The sequence below is a fragment of the Dermacentor andersoni genome, chromosome 7 (genome assembly GCF_023375885.2).
Source record: "Dermacentor andersoni chromosome 7, qqDerAnde1_hic_scaffold, whole genome shotgun sequence".
Classification (NCBI taxonomy): Eukaryota; Metazoa; Arthropoda; class Arachnida; order Ixodida; family Ixodidae; genus Dermacentor; species Dermacentor andersoni.
In genome coordinates this window covers 68,550,663-68,575,337 of record NC_092820.1, presented here as the reverse complement: position 1 = coordinate 68,575,337, position 24,675 = coordinate 68,550,663, and the positions used below count along the sequence as shown (strand labels likewise).

The 24,675-nt window shown below is 48.2% G+C and overlaps 1 protein-coding gene across 3 annotated transcripts in view; it reads right to left on the bottom strand.

Moving 5' to 3' along the window:
• Window positions 1-24,675, bottom strand: part of LOC126534342 (uncharacterized) — a 102,219-nt gene that overhangs the window by 76,850 nt on the left and 694 nt on the right. For 2 of the 3 annotated variants that reach the window (XR_011895431.1, XR_008613289.2), the window contains exon 1: window positions 19,386-19,549. The exons of the other annotated variant lie outside the window; for it this stretch is intronic. The gene's annotated coding sequence lies outside the window, so the exon portion shown is untranslated. Of the gene's footprint in view, window positions 1-19,385; window positions 19,550-24,675 lie in introns of those variants that run through there. 3 annotated transcript variants of the gene reach the window in all.

Below are 24,675 nucleotides of genomic sequence, written 5' to 3'. Positions count from 1 at the left end.
GGTAGCAGAGCTGTCAATTTCTTACGAGCGTGAAATGTTCAAACCATGTCTGACTGATCGAAGAAGGCATCACTGTAGGTTAAATAAGGCATAAAATTCCCAACTCCCTAGCGCTTAGGCCCGCAGCCTTCCCAGAAAAATTACGGGCTCATTTACCCCCCCACCTCTTCGATTTCCTGCTTCTCGTTAGCTCTAGTATAACCGCTGTCCAAAGCTGTAGAGAGACTGAAGACACCAATGGGAGCTGTGAAGGTCGCCTGCTGTGTGCGAGGCTCATAGCGGTATTGACCCGGCACCGCCACTGACCATTCTTAATAGCTACCCGGGTGTTTTCGGACGCCAAGGGACAGGCAGACGTGACGAGCGGATGATAAGCGACTCGGGGCCTCTCGGTAAGCGCTGAAAACTTTTCCTTTCTTTTTTTACACACAAGTGCTAAGTGCTGTTAAAATTCAGCGAAAATATATCGCGTTCCTAGGCATGCTCAATACCGCGTGCATGCATGAGATTCGGGAAACAAGAGGCTAGGGCTACCTAGTATTGACACTATATCGTGCAACCTATGCAACCCACAAAGGACGGACAAATCAGCGGATCTCATAGGAATGTAGGGCCCTCTGGGCCGTACTTTTCGGCGACAAAGTAGCCTTGCTGCCTGCGGTATTATCTTACTGAGCTATGCCGAATGCTCGGTTTCGGTAATCGGAAGTTCAAATCCTCCCCCCCCCCCGGGCTTTTTCTTTAAATTTTACATTCTCCAGTGCACCACATCTGCAGGCTTGCAGTGACACCTGCCACCTTCGCAAGATGCCGAGAGCGAGTGGGGCTATACTAATCCAGGTACAACCAAATTAGGAAGGCCCACTAAGCTTGAACGAATGCACTCCCTCACCAGAACATGAATTGGCCTCCCTGGTGCAGTATTCGGCCACAGCCTACCTGATATCTACAATTAACCAATGACCCTCGATCCCGAGCAGCTGCGGTGCACCTGACCAAGGCGGCGGTCCGACCTGTAACGCAGCAGAGGGTGCTAAGAATCTCTGGGTCACGAGAGGCCGCCAATGTAAACTGACCCTTGCAACGTTTAACACCTGAACCCTTTCGAGGTAGGCTAGCTTAGCAGGGCTCCTTGAGGAATTATCAGATTAAAGTCACCAAAGAGATAAGTGCTTTCAGCCAGACAAGTCTTAACGGCGTAAGTTATGTTGTTTCCAAGGTCGCCAACAAACAACTGGAGGATGATAACAGAAACCAAACAATAATTTCTCACAATGAGTCATGCATGAAACACAGACAATCTCGAGGTTACTGCAGAACTGAATCAAACGAGAGATTATCGTCTTCTTAACGCCTATAAGTACGTATCTGCCTCGTTTGTTAGTGCGATCACATCGGTAAACATTATGCGTGGTATGTATGGGCCCGATTTCTTTCCTTCAAGTGTCAGGATCGAGCCAGGTTTCATGGAGATGATAATATCACAACCTGTATTTTCAAGGAAAAAAGAGACATGATCGAGCTCGCGCACAATACTTCGGATATTGGTAAATGGCGTTGATAGTGACGGTAATATCGGTGGTTCTGGTGCTTGCTGGAAATCACAGCTGCGCGTGCTACGCTTCAGCTGTCTCCTCAACGGCACTACTGTGCTTGTGACGTGGTCGTACGCGTAGGTTGCGTGATGTATGCGCATTCTGTCGACGCTGGGTTTGGAAAACCTTTTTGTCGCCTTCGTGAATTTGATCAGCTTCCTTCTTGCTTCTCGTATAGAAAACCCAGACCTTTTAGGCTTTCGTGCAGCTGAGACGATCCGTTCCTGATCCTTACAGAAGATCAAAATCGCTGTGAAGGGCCTCTTTTTGTTTTCGGCATGTTTGCCTAATCTGTGCACCCTTTCGAAGTGCGTGCCTCATATGCTTATGTCAATTCTATGAGAACATAATTCAACAATTTTCTGCTCTGACGCAACCCAGTCCTCTCTTTCGTCCTACGTTATGCTTAAGAGTCCGTTTGAGCGTCGCATTCTACTCTCAGTGTCATCGCACCATGAAGATATTTGAGCCAATCAATCAGATACACCACACGGATATCAACCGAGCTTCCGGATGCAGGAGTACAGGCCAGCGTGCCGACCTTTGCGTTCGGCAGCTTGGTTTCACCTTCAGCGACCTTCTGCTCTTGCTTCGAAGTTTTTAGTTACGCGAATAGTGTTACCTGCTCCTCTTCTTGCTTTTTAAACTTGCCTATGACTGCAGTACAACCGAATTTGACACTAATTAGTTCACAGAGCAAGTGTGATCGCCCTTCTTCTAATTCCTTAATTGCCAATATAGTGCCGTAGCAAAAGCATCTTCTTGAGTATTTTTCATTCCTCCAGGGTTTGTTTCAACGTCCCCCGACATCATCAGTGTTATTGCAGTTTAGGCATCAAACATTTCCGACGCAATAAGCAAAAGCTGTTTTCATACATCATTCAGGTCTCGTGGGCGCGACACCACCAAATTACTGTATTGAAGACAAGCAGCACCTTTCAGGTAACCAACCTCGAAAGCCAACGTATGTAACACTGCTATCCTGGCAGCCTGTTTAACTTGATCGACGGCCAGATGAGAACGGGGGGCAAGTGGAACCTCCTCAAGCATCTCCTCAAAGAGACCAAAACCAGCTCCAACCAACGAAGTCACTTGACAAGAACGCTCCATGAGACCACGAGAGCCTCAACAGAAGACGAGGTCATGGACAGAATGATCAGAAAATACCTTCCCACAAAGACGTGTGCCACTGTCCAGTACCCGGCGAATCATGGAAGGCCGAACTCCACGTTTGACGAGCTGTTCGGAGTCGAATAAATCAGAAGAGCTACGCACGACCTGAGTTGCAGGTCCGTGTCATGTCCCCACGGGGTCCCAAACAAGGCCCTTAGGAACCTAGAGGATGAGTCAATCGAATTCCTCACTGCCGAAATCAATCGAGTATGGAGAGAAGGCGCCGTCCCGGAGCAGTAGAAGACTTCGCGAGTCATCCTCATGCCAAAGAGCTGGAAACCCCTAGCATAGAGCAGCATATCGCTACACGAAAATAACGGTGATCCCTTTCCCAGGGTTGAGTCGATCCGCATCCTCGGCAAGACCGTGGGGCGTCTGGCTCCAACAACCTCAGGGTCCTCCGGCTCACCAAGAAGACGGATAGCGCCATCGCGAAAAGGGTCGCCAACAAACGTAACGGTCTCTGCGAAGACAACCTGGTCAGGCTCCTTCATACTTTCCTACTCTGCCACTTTACATACATCGCAGCAATGCATAACTGGTAAAGATCAGAACGAGCTAAACTGAATGCCTTAATTCGGAAGGGCATAAACAGCGCCCTTGGGCTCCCGCTCTATGCGCACACAGCGTTGCTCCTCCAGCTGGGTATGCACAATTCGATAGAGGAGATCGTGGAGGCCTAAGAGAAGGCGCAGATCGCCGGACTCTCGGGAACGACCACCGGTAAACAATTAATCGCTGACATGGACATTTCACAAATGACGATCGATAGCAACTACCGCAGGCTCCCCAGGAATCAACAAGAACAAATCGCCATCTCCCGCATTCCACGCAATGTACATGCACAGCGCAACGTCGGAAGACGACGAGCCAGAACCTCGGCCCTTCTTCGCAAGGCCAAAGAGAACCTTAACGAGAACTGCTTTTTCGACGACGCCCGCTACGGAGATAGTCGAAGATACGCGTCTGTCTCAGTTGACCACGCCCAAACAATCATCAACGTGGCCTCGGTCGAATGCGCCTCCTCAGGGGCGGCCGATAAAGTTGCCATAGCCATCGCGTTACTTGAAGGACAACGTCCAAACGTTTTTAGCGACTCCCGAGCTGCTGTCCGAGCCTTCCATCGGCTCCATACCCAAGGAAGTCCACTCTATTCTCGAGGGCAATGTGATCACCCCACATAAGATAACGTGTTTTGCAGCACACGTGGGGTACTTTGAAGAGGGGCTCACAACCTAAATGAGCTAGCGCACTCAAAGCACGAGGTCTCACGTTCCGTGCCCATGGGGAGTCCCCCCAGCCCATGACACCCCACAACAAAGATTCTCCCACCCCTTACAACTAGGCCACGCAACCCTTTTACCTTCGTATGAGGGTTTATGCGCATCACATAAGGAGCTGACCAAACCGCAGAGAATCACCCTCAGACTCTTGCAGACGTGGATATACCCCCACCCTTGTTTATTACGCTCGATCTATCCAGACACGCACACTAGCAATACTGCCCTCAGTACGGCGATTCAGCTAACTTAGAACATATTGTTACGTGTAGAAAGATACAGACGGAAGAGGCTATTTACAGGCTATTTACACTGGACTGGAGCCAGAGCGCCAGGCCGACATTTTCTCGTGCCAAGGGCACAGGCCCACTTCCTCGTCGTTCTCGCGGCGGCTCGTCTCTCGGGTATCTACCGATAATATCGCAATACTATCCCCCGGCGGCAAAAGCGCCGTCACGGTGCTTTTAAATATCCAACGCACGTGGAGAGTTGTAGGGCTTGAGTCGGGTAACGTGGACAATGTCACTGGTTGTCACACCGGAGGACGTAGTGGGCGTGGCTAGAACAATTTCATAGGTGACATCGGTCACTTGGCGGAGCACGCGATATGGGCCAGTATAACAGGAAAGCAGTTTCTCACAAACGCCAACCTTACGCGATGGTGACCAAAGCAACACGAGGGTGCCAGGCGCAAAATGGACATCACGGTGACGGAGGTCGCAGCGTCGCTTCTGTTTGTCTTGAGAGACTTGTAGACGAACGCGCGCAAGTTGACGAGCACGGTCAGCACGGGCGATTGCATCACAGGCATAAGCGCTAGTTGAAGCTGTGGTGGACGGAAGCACGGTGTCTAGTAGTTGCGTCGGTTCGCGGCCATACAAGAGGTAAAACGGGGAAAAGCCGGCAGTTTCGAGACGGGAAGAGTTGTATGCAAAGGTAATGTAGGGAAGAGCCCCGTCCCAATCACGGTGGTCGTCTGAAATGTATTTGGATAGCACGTCTGTAAGGGTGCGGTTCAAACGCTCAGTAAGGCGGTTCGTTTGAGGGTGGTAGGAGGTAGTAAATTTATGCTGAATGGAACAGGCCCGCATGATGTCGCCAATGACTTTCGCCAAAAACGTACGGCCACGGTCTGTTAGCAAGTGACGCGGAGCACCATGCATCAAGATGATATCATGTAGAAGGAAGTCCGCAACGTCAGCTGCGCAACTGGTCGGAAGAGCGCGGGTTATGGCGTAGCGGGTCGCGTAGTCATCCGCGACTGCAACCCACTTGTTTCCTGATGTAGATTCCGGAAATGGGCTGAGAAGGTCTAAGCCAACACAATGGAAGGGCTCGGCAGGGATGTCGAGCGGCTGCAGGTAACCAGCGGGGGGCTGGGAAGGCTTCTTGCGTCGTTGGCAAAGTTCACAAGCGGCGACGTAACGTCGTACGGAACGGGCAAGGCCCAGCCAGAAAAAACGGCGACGTGCACGGTCATAGGTTCGAGGTACGCCGAGGTGTCCTGCCATTGGTGCGTCATGGAGCTCTTGTAGAATGGTTGAGCGGAGGTGTTCAGGTATGACAAGTAGGAACTCAGAGCCGTCCGGATGAAGGTTACGACGGTACAGAGTACCGTCGCGGAGGACGAAGAGGCCTAGAGTGGCGTCGGCCGGAGAGTATTCAAAACGGTCGATGAGTCCTCTGATGTTGGCGTCACGACATTGCTCGTCGGCGAAATGAAGCAGCTGCGACACAGAGAATACACAAGCAGCACTGGTAATATTGGAGGAGTCAGAGTCGTCAACAGGGTAACGCGACAGGCTGTCAGCGTCTTGGTGGAGGCGGCCAGACTTGTAGACCGCAGAATACGAGAATTCTTGTAGTCTCAAAGTCCATCGACCAAGCCGGCCTGTAGGATCTTTTAGGGATGAGAGCCAGCAGAGAGCATGATGGTCAGTGACTACGGAAAAAGGGCGACCGTAGAGGTAAGGACGGAACTTCGCAACCGCGCCCAGACTACAGCAAGGCATTCTCGTTCAGTAATGGAACAGTTGCGCTCCGATGGTGTGAGGAGGCGGCTTGCATAAGCAATAACGCGATCCTGGCCACGCTGACGCTGGGCTAAGACGGCACCTACGCCATGACCGCTGACATCTGTACGCAATTCCGTAGGGGCATCAGGGTCGAAGTGGGCGAGAATGGGTGGTGAGGAGAGAAGAGTGACGAGACGAGAGAAGGCGGCGGCTTCTGCAGTACCCCAAGAAAATCGTACGCCTTTCTTCAAAAGATTAGTGAGGGGTCTAGCAATTGCCGCAAAATCTTGAATAAAACGACGAAAGTACGAGCATAGCCCTACAAAACTTCGAACGTCTGCGGCTGTCTTCGGAACGGGAAAGTCTCGGACAGCGCGAGTTTTCTCGGGATCAGGCTGTACTCCGGAAGCGTCAACAAGGTGGCCCAGAACACTAATTTGGCGGCGGCCGAAACGACATTTGGACGAGTTAAGCTGCAGCTTCGCCTTTCGAAATACATCAAGTATAGCTGTTAGACGCTCAAGGTGAGTGTCGAACGTGGGCGAGAAGACGATGACGTCTTCGAGGTAGCAGAGACATGTGGACCATTTGAAACCACGGAGCAAGGAGTCCATCATACGCTCAAAGGTGGCAGGGGCGTTGCATAATCCAAACGGCATTACTATAGGCCATTAGGTGTGATGAACGCGGTTTTTTTTCTGTGCATATCGTCAACAGCAAAACTGGACAATCGCCCCTTTACAGAGGAAAAAGCTCTAGGACACTGGTCCAGACGGGCTTCGGCACTCAAGGCCTTAAGGGCTTTGTTTAAGTTTTTAAGGACATGCCAATTGTGCGACCGCCTCTGAACGTTGTAGCGCGTAGTTTCGCGTTACTGTGTCAATTTTCTTTTTTTTTTCTTTTTTTTTCCCTCTTCTTCTTCTTTCTCCTTTTATTCCCTTTACCCCTTTCCCCAGCACAGGGCAGCCAGCCGGGACTTACACTGGCTAACCTCCCTGTCTTTCCTCTCCTTTGTCTCTCTCTCTCTCTATCGTCAACAGCAATCTGCCAGTATCCAGAATGAAGATCGATTGAAGATAAATAGCTGGAACCGTGGAGGCAGTCAAGAGCATCGTCTATACGTGGGAGCGGGTAGACGTCCTTCTTAGTAATGTTGTTCAGATGGCGGTAGTCTACACAGAAGCGCCACGTGCCATCCTTCTTAACCAACGCTACAGGTGACGCCCAGGGACTCGAAGAAGGCTCAATGATGTTTTTGTCTAGCATTTTGTTGACTTCGCTTTGAATTACTCGGCGTTCCGACGCAGAAACTCGATACGGTCGTCGGTGAATAGGAATAGCATCGCCAGTAAGAATCCGATTCTTGACCGCGAGCGTCTGGCCTAAAGGGCGATCGTCGAAGTCGAAAATATCTCTGTAGGACGATAGTACTTGGTAAAGGTCTTCAGCCTGCGCAGAATACAGGTCCGTCGCAACCATTTTCTGTATCTTCGTATCGGCGGCCGAGGCTGGCACGATGGGCCTGCTAAGCTCGCAAGAAGCATCGGTTGATAACGCTGCCACGTGATGGTCGCCGAGACAATCAACGTTGGCAAGGCAAATACCTTGCGGTAGAATTTCCTTTGCCAATCCAAAGTTAAAGATAGGTATGCGAGTGCGGTTCGCAGTAATAGTAAGTATACTGTGACGCACGGTAACGTCATACTGTAGTGGAATGTCGGGCAGAGGAGTGACGAGGTACTCGCCATCAGGGACTGGTGGGGAAGACCAGAGTTCAATATAGGATATTGATTTTGGCGGCAGGCGAATAAAGCCGGTGGGGCGTAGGCGGCACTGGGGTGCGTCAGAAGGTTCTGCGAGAATCGGTAACTCAAGGCGAAGGGTACTGGCAGAGCAGTCAATAAGAGCAGAATGCGCGGAGGGAAAATCGAGGCCGAGAATGAGGTCATGGGGGCAATGAGCAATCACGGTGAAGAGGACAGGAGTGTGGCGGCCGGCAATGCTGACTCGTGCCGTACACATGCCGATAATAGGCACAGTACCGCCATCCGCAACGCGGACGACGCGTGCCGACGCTGGGGTGAGAAGTTTTTTGAGTCGTCGTCGGAAGGCAGCACTCACAACAGAAAGATGTGCGCCTGTATCGATGAGTGCAGTGACAGGATAGCCGTCAACGTCAACGTCAAGAAGGTTTTGGTTCGTTGGTAACGTGAGCAGAGGATTGGAGGGCAGGGTCGACAACGCAGCTTCACCTCCAGAAGCTGCAGTGCCTAGTTTTTCGGCTGGGTCCGGGAGGCGATAGGCGGCGAAGAGAAGCGGCGGGGTTGGGGCGAACGAGACTGATGGCGTCGAGGTGAGGGCAAGCGGCTGTAGCGAAGGTTCGGAGCAGAGGCATCAGCAACAGTCGGTTCATGGCGGGTGGCATAGGGAACAGAAGGTCCAAAAGTGCGGGAATAAGTGGCGGCGTATGTCCGAGGAGGTGGTGGCCATCGGTTGCGGCAGTGACGAGCGACGTGGCCGATGCGACAGCAGTGGAAGCAGATCGGCCTGTCATCACGGGTACGCCATTCGGACGGGTTGCGGCGAGATATGGCAGAAAAGGACTGTCGGGGACAAGGAGGGCCGGTAGAGAACTGGGGAACGTTGGGTTGAGACGACGTACACACGGAGTTCAGACCAATGTTCTCAAATTCCCGTCTGACTACGGCCTGAATCATCGCAATCGTGGTTGCTGGCGGAGCGGGAGGCGTCGCGGCGAAAGCTGGCGGACAGGCGTCCTCGAGCTCGCGGCGAACAATACGGGTGACGTCGTCACAGGTGGTAGCCTGTCGTGGTCGACCCTCACATGTCGACGTCGCAGCAGTGTTGGATAGCCGCGTGGTGTGGTGTGTGATACGGCGGCTCTTAGCCTGTTCAAGGCGATGGCATTCTTTAATGATAGCGTCGATTGTCGAGACGTTGCCGAAAACAAGCAAATTGAAAGCGTCGTCGGCGATGCCTTTTAGGACATGTGACACTTTATCAACTTCAGACATAGCGTCGTCAGCTTTTCGGCATAGAGCCAAGACGTCGACGATGTATGAAACGTACGGCTCTGTAGATGTCTGAACACGAGACGCAAGAGCCTTTCTCGCGGCAACCTTGCGGCCAATGGGGTCGCCGAACAGTTCCCTGAGCTTTTCTTTGAAATTGTCCCAAATGGTTATCTCGTCGTCATGCGTCTGGTGCCACACGCGTGGGGTGCCGCCGAGATAAAAGATGACATTGGCGAGCATGATCGTTGGGTCCCACCTGTTATTAGCGCTGGCATGTTCATATAGCTTGATCCATTCGTCAACGTCCTGTCCCTCCAGGCCGGAGAACACACCAGGGTCGCGATGTTGGGCAACCGTGACGATGGGAGCAGTTGGATAAGCCGAAGCCGTTGCAGAGGTGGTCTCGACACTGGGAGGCATGGTGACAAGCTCGATGTACCGACCACTCCGGAGTTCCGTGGCGAGGACGGGGATCGCTCACCTCCACCAGAATCTTACGTGTAGAAAGATACAGACGGAAGAGTCTATTTACTGGCTATTTACACTGGACTGGAGCCAGAGCACCAGGCCGACATTTTCTCGCGCCATGGGCACAGGCCCACTTCGTCGTCGTTCTCGCGGCGGCTCGTCTCTCCTGTATCTACCGATAATATCGTAGTAATATTCTCTGGCGATGCCTCTCGTTACGAGCCACAGATTTAGCAGACCAGTCAAGATGGAATACCTCACTACGAAGCTCCGACCAAGGCGGACAAACCTTGGCCGTCCGAAGAGCCTACGATGCGGCGGCCAGGCTCGGCCTGCCCATCCCAACGAGGGAGCGGCACGCTGCGCGACAATCGCGTATCTCAGGACTCACAGTAAATTTTGCATCCATCCATCCATTCTAAGATTTTCATTGGTTCGGCTATATGCAACACGCACTGTCTCTGCGACCAGCCCACGTTGTTATGACGCTCGCTCGCCAGGTCGCCATGACCATCAGAGCATCACGACTACGAAGGGACGACGGTGGATTGACGAAGATGGAATGGCGTCAACATAACTACGAAGTTGGTATGACGGCGACGCCATAATGACAGTAGAATGACGATTCTAAAATGATGATGATGATGATGATGATGTAACATCATTGAATAAATGACAACAATGGGATGTCGATGATGGTATGTAAGAAACCGGATTATGAAGCAGGAATGACGATGGTAGAACGACCACAACGGCATCATCGTGCACGATGGTATGACAATAAATGTGTGACGGCAACTGCACGAAGACGACGCAATGACAGCGGTAGCATGACAATCGGGGCATAATAATCACGACTGAAAAACTACTGCACGCTTACAACGAAATGACGAATGTACAAGCAAGTGGACACAACTAACAAGGCGGTATGACGGCGACGCCATGAAGTGAATTGGTGGACGTTTCTGAAATCATCACGTTGGGACGACAATAGCGCAACGACGGCGGTATGACGACAATAACATGACATCAACTGTAGGACCACGACGACGTGGAGACGACAGCATTACTAGAGTTGTATAACGAAGCTGGAATGACGACGCTGGAACGAGCACGACGGCACGACGACCACGAGCACGTACTTTCTAGCATAAGCTAGTAAACAGTTCAGGTGACTGGGTCGGCATTAGAGGCTAGATATTAGCATAAGCTAGCAAACAGTTCAGGTCACTGGGTCGGCATTAGAGGCTAGATATTGTCATGTGATGTTGATGGCGAAGAACACATCAGCAACATTGTGAATAACTTAACTTTGTATTGGGCAAACACCTACCCACAAAAGCAAGTTACACTCAAAGCAATACAATAGTGGCGAACACAGTCGGCGATCGTCGGAATCTGATCAGCGGCTCAAGCGTGTCGGCATTCATACATTACTGAGCCGCCGTGGTTGCTCAAAGGCTATGGTGTTTGGCTGCTGAGCACGTTGTCGCGGGATCGAATCCCGGCCTCGGCGGCCGCATTTCGATGGGGCGAAATGCGAAAACACCCGTGTACTTAGATTTAGGTGCACGTTAAAGAACCCTAGGTGACATGATTTCGGCTTCTAGCGCGAAGTGAAACACGGACACAGAAAGGAGCAGACGGGACGAGCGCTAGGTGGTCGAAATTTCCAGAGTCCTCCCCTACGGCGTGCCTCATAATCAGAAAGTGGTTTTCGCACGTAAAACCACATAATTTAAATTCATACATCACTCGTCGAAGGCTCCAACGTAATCGCTGGTGCCCATGTGGTTTCCGTAAACTATTACACAATTCATCTGATAATGCAAGATTCGGCGAGTACATAGCAGATAGAATGAACGATAACATTCGCGTAAGTTACAAATCATGCTTTTGTGTCTTGCGTTTAACACTTGCTAACCGGTGATAAGTGGTCACCGGCGAAACATAAGAAACTGCACCTGTCGATGCCCGCCTCCTAAAATGCCTCGTCCCAATGGCAGAAGCATAAAAGGAGAACGAAAAACAAAAGCACACTTATGAAGCAAAAAAGAAACAGTCCGAAATTTCGTTAGCAATGATATAACGGCTTAAAGTACGCAACATGGACCATTTGAGGTCGTGCGTGGCGCTGCTGTGATTGCGAAATGCCGTATGACGCAACCTCATATTCCAATGCGCTAATGGGTAGATGATAATGTAGGGTCCGAAATAACGTCTCAAAAGTTTCTCACTGAGACCTCGTCGGCATATTAGGGTCCAAACCCAAACATAGTCTCCGGGCCGGTAATCCGAGTATTGTAGGCGAAGATTGTAGTGTTCGCTGTGGCTCCTCTGCTGATTCTTGACGCGCAGGGTGGCGAGCTGTCGGGCGTCTTCGTCGCGCTGGAGATAGGCAGCGACGTCGAGATTCTCTTCGTCGGTGACGTGCAGCAGCATGGCATCGAGAGTCGTCGTCGGGTTCCTGTCGTAAATCAGCTTGAACGGCGTGATCTGCGTTGTTTCTTGCATCACTGTGTTTTAAGTGAAGGTTACGCCCGGCAGGATTGCATCCCACGTCTTCTACTCGACGTCGACGTACATTGCAAACACCTCGGCGAGGGTCTTGCTCAGCCGTTCCATAAGACCATTCATCTGAGTGTGGTAAGCAGTTGTCCTTCTGTGGTTGTCTGGCTGTAGTGCAGAATGGCTTCGATGAGCTCTGCTTTAAATGCCGTTCGACTGTCGGTGATGAGTGCTTCTGGGCACCATGTCGCAGGAGGACGATCTCGACAAAGAATTTCGCCACTTCGGCTGCATTACCTTTCGACACAGCTTTCGTTTCGGCGCAGCGGGTAAGGTATTGGAATGCCACGACGATCCAATTGTTTCCAGATGTTGACGTCGGAAAAGGTCCCGACAAATCCATCCTGATCTGCTGAAACGGTTGGCATGGACCCTCGATGGGCTGTAATCATCCCGCTGGCCTTGTCGGTGATGTCTTGCGTCGCTGGCAGTCACATCTCCTAACGTAGCGGGCGACCTCGGCGGCCAGGAATGACCCACAGTACTTCTCTTGCAATATTGCGAGCCTACGGGAAAGCCCCAGGTTCTCGGCTGTCTGGTCGTATCGCAGGACGTGTATGAATATTGGTTCGACTCCTGCTGGCACAACGAGGAGGTAGATTGCCCGGAATGGAGAGAAGTTCTGCTTCACGAGGACGTCGTTGTGCGAGCAAAACAAAGAGAGCGCACGTAAAAATACCCTAGGCACGACATCGGCCTTGGCATCTAGGTAATCTGTGTCTGCTCGTTGCTGTTCGGCGAAGTCATCTGCAAATATGTTTCCTAGAAAGGCGTCGTTGTCCACTTCGCCTTGCGCTCGCGGGTCAATAGGGGCGCGCGACAGGCAATCGCTGTAAGAATGTTTCCTCCCGGATTTATACAGCATGGTGACGTTCGATTCCTCGCGTGTGATACTCCATCGGGCTAGGCGGCCTGAAAGATCGTTTAAGTTTGTAAACCAACACGAGGCGTAGTGGTCATTCACGAGTTCGAAATGCTGGCCGTATATGCAACGCCGAAATTTCGCCGTAGCCCAAATGATCGTCAGGCGCTCTTTCTCCGTCGTAGAATAATTCGCTTCTGCTTTTGACAGTGACCAGCTAACGTAAGTTATTACGCTTTCAACTGCGTCCTTCCTTTGAACTAGCATGGCACCGAGGCATATGCTTCTTGCGTCGGTGTGGAGTTCCGTCTCGGCTTCTTCGTCGAAGTGTGAAACTACCGGCGGTTACTGCAGCCATCGCTTCAGCTTCTCAAATGCGTCATCCTTCCGTGTTTCCCAATCAAAGTCGATGTCGTATTTTGTGAAATGGCTTAATGGCTCCGTAATGCTTTACAAGTCTTTTAGATAGCGCCTGTAATAGGCACACAAGCCAAGGAATCTGCGCACTGCCTTCTTGTCGACGAGCTTAGTGATGGCAGCTGTCTTCTGTGGGTCAGCACTTACTCCAGAGTTGCTAATAACGTGCCTTAGAAACAGAAAGAGTTCGCAAATAAAACGGCCCTTTTCGTGCTTCAGGGTGAGTCCAGGTGACTTGATCGCCTCTAGTACTGTCTGAAGCCACCTCAGATGATCTTCATAATTCGTCATCCAAGTAGACGGCACAAGTCTGCCACTTCAGTCCTTCCTAGACTGCATCTCTTAAGCCCCTGACTGTTGCAGGTGCAGAGCAAAATTCAAATGGCATCAAAAGGTCATCTGGTGTGTTACAATCGGTCTTCTCTAAATCCCTTTCATCGACCTCAATTTGCCAATAACCATTTTTGATATCTATCGAAGCGAAATACTTAGCATTGCAGAGCCGGTCTGATGCGTCGTCTACCCGTCGGAGGGGGTCCGATAGGCATTATCAGGTATCCTCCAGTTGTCCGAATTTCAGGACCTTCCCATGCAGTTCTTCAACTGGGCGGCAATGGGTCCCCTGATGACGGAGTAGTCAGCTCCAGTGTCTACAAGTGCGATGACTTTCTGGCCGTTGAGAAGCACGTCAATCTCTATGGTTCTGTGTCTGAGGTTACAGTTTCGTCTTGGCGTCAAGTCACGGCTGTGTCGTCTTCAGCTGTGGCTGGAACGTCACGTCGTCATGTCTTCTTTTGTCGGCGTACTCTTTGCCTCAAAACTTCGTTGGGATGGCGACATCTCGTTGGTATTTCGTCGAGATATCCTTTTCGGCTTCTTCATCATCGGCAGAGGATCTTCGTCAGTTTGAAGAACAGCAACCGGGCATCCATCGGCAGCTACATTCAGTTTTCCGGATATGGGCTGACGGACCGGCCCCGGGCAGGATCAGTGTATGGTTGGCTCTGCGTCGACAGGTAGCAGCTTGGTGAGGGTGAATGAGACGGTTGTCGAGTGCTCCACTGTGTGGCGGCGAGAAAGTCGGGGATATCGCGAAGACGATGACCTTGCTGCAGGCGCGACGCATTCACAGCGAACTCTCGTACTCTCATCTCGCGAACGGAAGTAGACGCGGTCGGCTTCCCCTCAGTGATAGCCGAGCGGGCAGTTGTCGGAGGCACCCCTAATGTCTGTCTACCTCGGGGCGTTGCGCTGGTCGACAGGTGGTCAAGGTGGCGGAATCGGTCGTGGTGGAGTCTGGCGATGGAATGGCGGCTTGGGGAGTGGACGCGGAGGGGGAACGTGACGGTGGGCGACGGCAGCGTAGGTCATCGTGTCCGGCCGGTCGGCTGCGGCGGTCCACGAACTCTCAGTGACCACTGGATTTCCTCTCGGACTACGTCAGCAATCAAATCCACTTGGGGCTGCGACAATGGGAACATTTCAGTAGTTCCTCTGCTTGAAGGTCAGCGCTGTCTGGAGTCGAGCGATAATTGTACTGTCTTGTACACATTTCTATCACCTTCTCAGTTGTGGTAGCCTCCGTTAAAAATTCTTCTACGCTCTTCCAGCGAATAGTTCTTGCTTTACCCCACACATGAGATACCGAATTTTATTCTCCTCAGGCGTATCTGAGTCGGCGCGCCGGTTCAGGCGCGTCGTCTCTTTAGTGAAGATCGGGATGTTCTCTTTCTTGCAGCTGCCTCCAAGTTTCCCGCAGAGCCTGAGCTCACTCTTTGCGCACGACACTCGTCAAGGTCTACAGGAGGCCGTTGCGAAATAGGTCTCATGTCGTCAGGGTCGATTGCGGGCTTAAAACCATGTTGTAGCGCAGTCTTTTAAGGAAACGTACACATGCCGCTGTTTCTCGTCGTAGTTCCAGTTATTCGATGCAGCGACCGTTTCGTATATGTCCAGAAATTTTTACGGGTCTTCAAACAATGAAGGTTGGTGGCTCTCTGGACTTCTGCAGCACGATGGCGGACGCTGGGGCTGCAATTGGGTTTGTTAGGTTGGCCACGATCTTCATTGTCATCTCAGGAAAAAGTCCGTGCTCCGGGGGCAGGTTTCGCAGCCTGCGACTTCCTCGATGGTTCGGGGCGTAGTTAGTGTGGTCTTCGGGTTGCGGTATATCAACGCAAAAGAAAATCCACTAGATGTCCCGTTGTAGTGTCGCAGAAGAACACAACAGCAAAACTTTGATTACCTCAACTCTTTATTGGGTGAGCCTGTGCCCACAAAAGCAAGTTAGGTTCAAAGCACAACGACAGTGGCGAACACTGTCAGCGATCGTCGGAATCTGATCAGCGGGTCAATCGCATCGACTTTGATACATCACTCGTCAAAGGTTCTAGAGCAATCGCTGGTGTCCGCGTGGTTTCCAGAAACTAATAAACAATTCGCGTCGCGTATTCAATTCGATAATGCGAAGCTCGGCGTGGACATAACAGATAGAATGAACGATAATATTCGCGTAATTTCTAAATCAAGTAGGCGCGTCTTGCACTGAGCGATAACGTTTAACATTGGCTGGCCGGTGAAAAGTGGTCACCGGAGAAACATGAACAAGTACACGTGTATATATATGCTGAAGTGCCTGAAGTAGCCAAATAATGATGATCATAATAAAATTGTGAACATTTGTCACCGCTGATCAATATAGGGCTTCGATAGTTTAAAAAAGGGCCCCTGGGATATTTTTTATTATATACTAATATTTAAGCGGCCCAGACAGACAACAGATCTCTGTCTCAGTGTCTCTTTGTTAGTTCTCATTTACCATGAAGGTTATTTTTAAGACGAAGCTTTTTTTTGTCTTCTTTCTTCGTCTTTTCCACTACTGGTGCTGCGGCTACTCCTGCGCCTGCTGTGGCTGTCGGGCTTGCCGCGCCGGAAGGAAAGGGGGGAGTTCAGAGAGTCTATACAAATATGGAAATAGTGTGGCAGGGAGGAAAGGTGACGCGAGAAACTTATTTCGACATTTCCATCGCATCGCATGTGCATAATGACCTCCGGAGCTCCATGACGTCGCCATATTTGTCTCTTGGCAGATGTAATTATCCGTGTTCCCCCGCCATAGCATTTCCGAAGCTTAAGGGCTCACCCTTCTACTAGCATGGAACAGTTCGGAGCGAAGGTTGATAGAATGGTAGAGAGGAGGCAGAGAGAGGAGGCAAGGAAAGCGTAGAACTGACGCAGTCGTGAAACGAATTAATCACCGTACTGTCACTCTTCGCTCGCAGTTCCCATACAGGAGGGACGGGGAGGGGGGGGGGGGGGACAGAGAAGAATGTGACGTGAGAAGGCAGCAAGAAAACACGACATTGGTTGCGCTCAAACTGAAGCTATGCTGCGGTATGTTTGCGTTATTTCCGAAAAATAAACCATGCGAATTTGTCAAACGGGCAACTGATGCAGGGTGTGCAGACGCAAAGCCGCATTAAATCGCCGCAGGAACCAGGAGACACTACAGAAGCGGTCGCACGTGACGTCAACGCTTCTGTGACCGCAGCGGTAGCTTTGCGGCTATAGTATTTCTCGACGTCGCGTGTTCGATGCTGAACGCGGCAGCCGCATCTAATCGGTGGTGAAATGCAAAAAACGCTCGTGCACTTAGATTTAGGTGCACAATACAGGACACCTGAATGTCAAAATTAATCCGGAGTCCTCTACTATAGCGTGCCTCAAAAACCAATTTTAATTTTGGCATAGGTCAGCCCCATAATTAAGATAATGTTTAACACTTCTGCCACGATGCGATGTGCCACGTGAGGGAATGACAACATTCGAACCTTTCAGAAGTTATAAACAATGGTGCACAAGGCCTCAGTCAAACACGTCTCCCTGTGACTTCTGTTTATGACGCAGATAAACAGCAGTGGTTCGCGCAAGGTAATGTCTAGCGTCCACTCGCCACTCTTCTGTTGGACTAAACGCTGAGGACATTAAATACTCGGCGTCAACATCACCACTAATTATCAAACAGCACAGGAAGCTTCGTCAACATTGATTCCCACAATGCGTGCTTCTTTTACGAAAAGCTCAACATTACGCCTTCCGTTCGGCGCCTTGATATGTACTGGGGTTAGAATGCCCCAGCAAAACAATTCTAACGGACGCTATCAAGTTAATGAGGTCGTATACTTGGCTTATTAGCATAGCATAACCACAGGTACAACAAAATGACAGTATCTCGCTTTATAATCCCCTATGCCAATGTTATGTTCTTTGCACGCTACACAGCGATTAGTTCTACAGCCTAAGGGGCAGTGCAACCTCCCCAGAGTCAATATTTTAGCGCTTTGAACATTCAACCTAACTTGCATAATAATTAAAAGAGAAGAATTCAGCGAAAGTACAATTTTATTGATTAATTGATTGAGTAAATTGCTTGAAAACCCCGTTAGCCCCTTTTATGTAGGCAGCAGGCGATAAAATATGCGAATGAGCGCTCGCTTTGTGTCTTTCTACATCCAACTACTCCTACCTCAAGCTTAGTCGTGTGAGTGCACATGTATAAGATCAAAACGCGGGCTAGGTGGGTTATGAAAACCGCTCGGATATAATTTAAGAACCACACATCTGTTACGGGCTTACAAATCTCTTGAGCCGTAGGAGACCGGTGACATTCATAAACAACTTAGAAAAACATCAAAATAAAGAACTTAATAATTTTGGTAAATACGTCTGACATTTTTCATACCTGTGAAAGTCGTTCCTGAAGCGCCAAAAGTCCCTAAGCCTCTTCGAACTTTCGAGCATATCAATCTTTCATATTGCTGATGTTTTATATAGATACATTCGAATGAAGATTTGTCACATTAAGTACAGCCTTCAAAGTTGCGAGCGATTATAATGCTGTGCTAGTTGAACGACGATTCGCCTGACTATTCGCAAACTGATTCGCAACCTCACTGAATTTAGAACCCCGACAGGGAGTAAGAGTGACACTGCGAATATTGCAGCTGCTAGAAATTATAATTAATGTGTCCCTTCATGAAGCAATATTAACGTGAATTACGTGCATTAATTCATTAATTCGTTAAATTCATTAATGTGAATTCACGTGCATTAACGTGAAGGAATACTCCTGTTATACGCCTCTTAGAGCCCTAGATATTGATAATACCAACATAGTAGGATATTCATGATACGAATCGACCGGCCAATTATTCCTAATGAAGTCATAATGGTTTGAATATTCCGCAAACTGTTCTAATTTGTGTGTCCAAGACGTCTATAAATACAACATAATTAATACTTACAACGTAAACACAACGTTAATACAACATAAACAAATACTTCTATTCAAAGTGCAGTAAAAGTATTGCTTTGTTCATATGCACCAATTCTGAATTCGAAGTGCACGTCAGCAGTAAATCATGATAAGGCTTCCGGGGAAAGACAGGTGCGTTAACTGAGGCTTGTTCCGATTAACTAAAAAAAGTCAGTGGGCAGTCATCGCACAGTCCCGTCGTTTTTGACTTCCCTCTCGCTTTATCTTTTGTTCTGTAGGAATAATGAGCCATACAAACTAGACCAGTTTAGTTTTTTCCCAAATTACAACGTAGTTTACACAAAGGCCCTTCACAAGAGTTCAGATTCCTATAGCCCCTTGGAAAACGCCGGCAGGATGCAGTCACACAACTTCTGCTCATCCTGTGCTGGCTAAATTACCAATCATGCCCTTTCCTTAACCACTACGGTAGCAATTCATTTTCGCTTGTTGGCGCTTTGTCAACAGTACGACCTGCATTGGTCAATCATCCGTCAAATAGTGGAAAATAACAAACGGCTTGCAACATCAAATCACGTTTTAGAAACTTGTTTACGGAACACTATCGATTAAGGGGAAAGTCAGGGTTGAATGTTCACACAGCAAACAAAGGTCCAACTTGATAATTTATATTATCATTACACCAAAATATACATACTTTTCGTATATTGTAAGCTTTCCATGCGTAGGCTGCAAACTTGCATTCCGACGGGACGAAGCAGACGGCAAACAGAAAACCTGCTAGAAGCTCCATGTGCATGCTGCAGCAACCTCCCAAGAGCGCACCGTCTCCGACAAATTCTCGTCACGCTGTTTGCAAAAAACTTTTCTGAGATATTACGAATGGGCGCCTACGTAAGCTGAATATTGTGGAGTTAACAGGTGCGCGACCCAAGAATAGGGCACATAGACATGGAAGTTCTATTGTCAAAGAATGCATTGCCTAAAAGCGTCTGCTTGCGTCTTTAGGTTAAAAACCTTGATAGAGAAAAGCAGATCCTGGATTGCACTACAGAATGAATGCATGCATTTGCTCTTTTTCGCTAGCTTCTTTTACAGCGTTCTTTTCTCGGGTCTTTTTTTATGGAAAGGGCAGACAATGACAAAGTAGAATTCCAGTGCATAGTGCGCTAAGTCGAGCAAATTTATTTTTGTTTAGTTCACCGGCGATTACGATAATCCCTAATGCGAAATTTGAGCGCAGCTCCATACGTGTTTTAAATTCGCGATATATTGAAGCTTCGCACCAATCGCCGCACCGACTGGGAGAGCCGTGATGCGTTGCCCTATATACAGACTGGCCACCCAGATGCTCCTTCCCAGCAACTGCAGCTTACGCTACCGTAATCTTCACAGCAAAACGCTTGCGGCGAACGCTAGGCGTGAGGGCGAGCTTTCTGCTCCTCTCTCTTTCCCCCTCCCGTCCGCTGCCGCGGATGCGCGGATGTGAGCGCCATCTATGCATGTTTCCAGGTGGCTTCCTCCACTTTTCTCCCTATGCTTCCGCTACACCTGCCGCCTCCGCTTTCCTTCTCGCGCTCTCCTCGCTCTCGCTGTCTTTCATCCGCCGCTAGCGTTCGCTCATTCATCCTTCGCTGTGCTAGTTCGCTCGGTTACGCCTACTGAGGGAGAACAAATTCCAAGTACGACACTGAGGCACGCCGACGCTCAATACAGGAACGGGCGCCTAAGAGATCCGCTCTAAATAGGTGCTGCATACGTGGGCATCATGCCAGTGCTATTCCATAGCCATCACACCGGCCTAAGAAGTATAAGGACTCCTAATAAAACAAATAACAAAGCACAACACGGCAGCATTAGCCGTGTAAAGCGGATCGAACTTATATAGAAGCAATAAAATATGTATTTGTCGCACAATGCGCTCCAGACAACTGATGCACAAAGAGGTTATCAGCAAGAACGTATAGAACTTATATCATGAGAAATCCGAGAAAGGAGAAGAAACAAAAAGAAGTGTTCAAGAAATTCCCCACTGCCTGCTCAAGACAATCTGCCCTGTATTCACGGAAGTCCACCTCATTGGTATTGTTGCATGCCTTACTGTGCCAACTACCTTTTCTACGTCAATGAACTTGCCCTTTACACAATACCTATGACTAGAGAAAATCATGCCTTCATGAAATAACATGCAGGATAGGCTTCTATGTCTAATGCGCGTGAGCGGCCATTGTTCAGCACTCTAACCATATATATTTATTATTTATTTTCAACACTGCCAGTCTCTTTATCGAGACCATAGCAGGTGGACATATTGTTACAATGTAAGCGTTAATACAGCACTTTTAATAGAACACGTGTATACAAAGTACAAATAGATACGCTACACGTAGCTGCACAGTACAGTCTGGAAAAATACAAAATGCTAAAAAAAGAAAGACATAGTTTCATGCATATAATTAGTGATGTCAACTATAACGATAAAATAGATGTTATAAATACAATAAATTGTCATTCAGTACAATCACGTGAAATATAAAAGCAACACAACCACTTAAAACCTTACAGTGTATAACTTAATACAATCTAACATAACATAACATAAGAGATAGATCTAAACAATGTAAAAAACAAATTTGCATAAGACTAAAATATTTCTAGCGGTAATTACTTACTCCTTTCTATCATATTACTAATAATTGAAGGCGAGTCTATATCAGCTATTTCTGAGTCGAAGTGGTTCCACTCCCTAACAGCAGTAGGGAAAAAAGAGTATCTAAATGTGTCCGTTTTAAAAGGGTACTCAACTAACATTTTATTATGCTTATGGCGTGAAATACGGGACGTAGAGAAAGTAATGTATTTTGAAGAATTTATGTTAAAGCGGTTGTGCGATAGGTTGTGTATGAATTTTAGCCGAGCTTGCTTTGCTCTGTTTACCAGTGTGTCCATTCCGGATGAAGCCAGGAGTTCTGTGGGCGAGTCAGTGGTTTTGTACTTGTGAATAAACCGTATTGCTTTCCTTTGAACTTTTTCCACTTCGGCTATGTTTATCTTTGTGTGAGGAAACCAAACCGTGTTGGCATATTCTAGTACTGGCCGCACAAAGGTTTTATAGCATAGCAGTTTGATATTACTGGGAGCAGATTTCAGGGACCTTTTAAGGAAGAAAAGCTTACGGGTGGCTGCTGAAGTGATGTTGGCAATGTACTTGTTCCACTTCAAGTCAGATGCTAGAGTCTGTCCTAGATACTTGTGTTGCTGAACATTAGTTAGGGGTTTACCATTGAGAAGGTAGGTGAATCCAGACTAAATCTTCTTTGTTGTTACTACCATTGTCACTGATTTCTTGATGTTAATAGACATTTGCCATTATTCGCACCAGACATTTATCTCGTTAAGGCATCTGTTCAAAGTAAGGTGATCTTCATAACTTCTTATTTCTTTATATATAATGCAATCATCTGCAAAAAGCCTTATGCTGCATGCTATGTTATTGACGATATCATTGATGTAAATTAAGAATAGTAAGGGCCCCAAGACCGAGCCCTGGGGAACGCCAGATGTGACGGGAACTGTATCAGATGATGCTTCATCATGGAAAACGAACTGTGAACGTTGCGATAAAAAAAAACCTAGTCCAGGCTGTGATGCTTCCATTTCCAATAATTGACTCCAATATTGCAATTCGCTTGTAGTGACACACACAGTCGAATGCTTTGCTAAAATCTAGAAATATTATATCTGTTTGACCTTGGTTGTCAATAGTCTCTGCTAGGTCATGTATAACGTCAGTCATCTGTGTTACTGTTGACATCCCGTACCGAAATCCACGCTGATTGGCTGTTAGTATGTCATTCTCTTCAAGATATGTTGTTAGGTGTTATAAAATTATATGCTGTAGTATCTTGCATGATGTACTACTTAGTGATATTGGTCTGTAGTTGGAAGGAGAGTTTGTGTCACCTGATTTATGGATTGGTATTGTCTTTGCTTTTTTCCAGTCATCTGGCACGCGTCCGGTTGAAAGTGATATGCGATAGATAATGCCAAGATACCTGCTGCACCATTCTGCGTATCGCTTTAAGAATTCGTTCGGGGCGTCGTCAGGGCCACTGTAGGAGGTTAAAAATTCCTGAGTTAGTTATGTTTAGTGAGTCGATGGTGAAGCCTGTAGGAATTATTGGGGGGACAAATCCGTTATCTGCAGTAAATACCGATTGGAAGTACTTGTATGCATTACTTTGAGAAACTTTTTCATCGTGGGGTCGTTCTGGCGTGATTACTTTGCGTACACGGAAGTGATTCCAAAATTTGTGTGGATTACCTTTTACAAAGTTAGGCAGGGTAGTATTAAAATATTCTTTTCTAGAGTGGCTTAATCTGATTTTAAGTTCCGCCTCGGCGGTAATCAACTTTGATGTCTGGAGTGATTGATTTTTAGTCTTCTTCAAAGACCGACGTAACCTTTTCACTTTTCGTTTGGCATGAATTACCTCACGCGTTACCCATGGTTTGTATTTCCGCGATTTTCTTTTTTTTAACGGTATAAATTGTTCAATGCAGTCATGTATTACTGTCTTAAACTTAATACAGAGGGAATTTGCGTCTGCCGAAGGATTGCAAGCCATTTCCGCAAAATCCGTGAATTCATGTGCCATGTACGTCAAAACATTGGCGTCGTCCGACTTCGCAAAGTCGATAACGGTGCTTTCTAAAGACCTTTTTTGTATGCTAAACGACAGAGGTAGGTGACATATTGGAATATCGTGGTCGGATATACCTTCAACAATACTAGTATGTATTTTGTTTACAAAGAAGTGATCAGAGAGTAGGATTTGATCGAGTATATTACCTGCAGTACCATGTGAACGTGTTGGTTGATCAACTACTTGTTGTAGGTTGAAGTTGAGCATTAAATCAATTAGCGCTTCTGAAGTACGTGATGAGTATTGCATTTTCTTCCAATAAATTTCTGGAAGGCTAAAGTCTCCCATGATGATAATTCTTAGGCTGTGAGCGTGGCACTGCAGAAACTCATGTACGTTCTTTATGAAGCTTTCGTCCGAGTCAGGACTTGGGTAAACACAGCCTACAATTATGGCAGTGTTGTTGCAGGTAATTCTGCAGAACACGGCCTCAGCATCCCTTACATTTGGCAATGGTTCGTATTGGAGGGATTTCTTCATTAGCAGTGCCACGCCACTACCACGTGTCTGTCTGTCTTTTCGAATGGTGGAGTAATCGGGAGGCACAAATTCGTGATTTAAGACAGCCGAGGGAAGCCACGTTTCAGTTATCGCTACACTGTCAGGATTATGTTCAAAGAGTGGATTTTCAAGCGCGTCAGTCTTACTTACAATGCTTCTCGCGTTTACGTTCAATAACGTTAGTTCTTTGACTGCGCTTGGCTTCGCGTTATTGGACGCTTTGCTCCTACGTTTCTTTAAGTAAAACTCTCTCCCCCTTGTCCTCGTCCCAAGCGATAACTTGGTCATTAATGTAAAGCTTGTCTAATGACAAAGAAACCCTGTCATGGTTTTCTCGGTTTTCCTTGGCGCTATTCCACAGCAGTTTCCTGATTTCTCGCGTTCTTTTACAGAAGTCCTCCCCGATAGACAAACCTGTGTTTTCTAGCTTGCGCCCCTTTCCTAATATTATAGATTTCTGACTAGAATCCAGAAGCCTAAAGATTACTGGTCTTGTTTTGTTATGCGCTGGTTTACCGAGACGATGAATTCGCTCTATGGCCATAGGCTGCAAGCCAAGCGTGTCCTGGATAATGGTCTTATTTACAGTTTGTTCTAGCTTTTCACTGTTTTCGCCTTTTGTTTCCGTCAGACCGTATACTATTAGGCTTGACCATCTACTCTGGTTTTCCAAGTCGCCCATTCGTTTTTCCATTTTCCTTGCACTCTCATGAATGTCTTGTATTTGGCTTTCGCATGAGGTTATCGTCGACTCCAGGCATGACAGAGCATCTAGCTTTT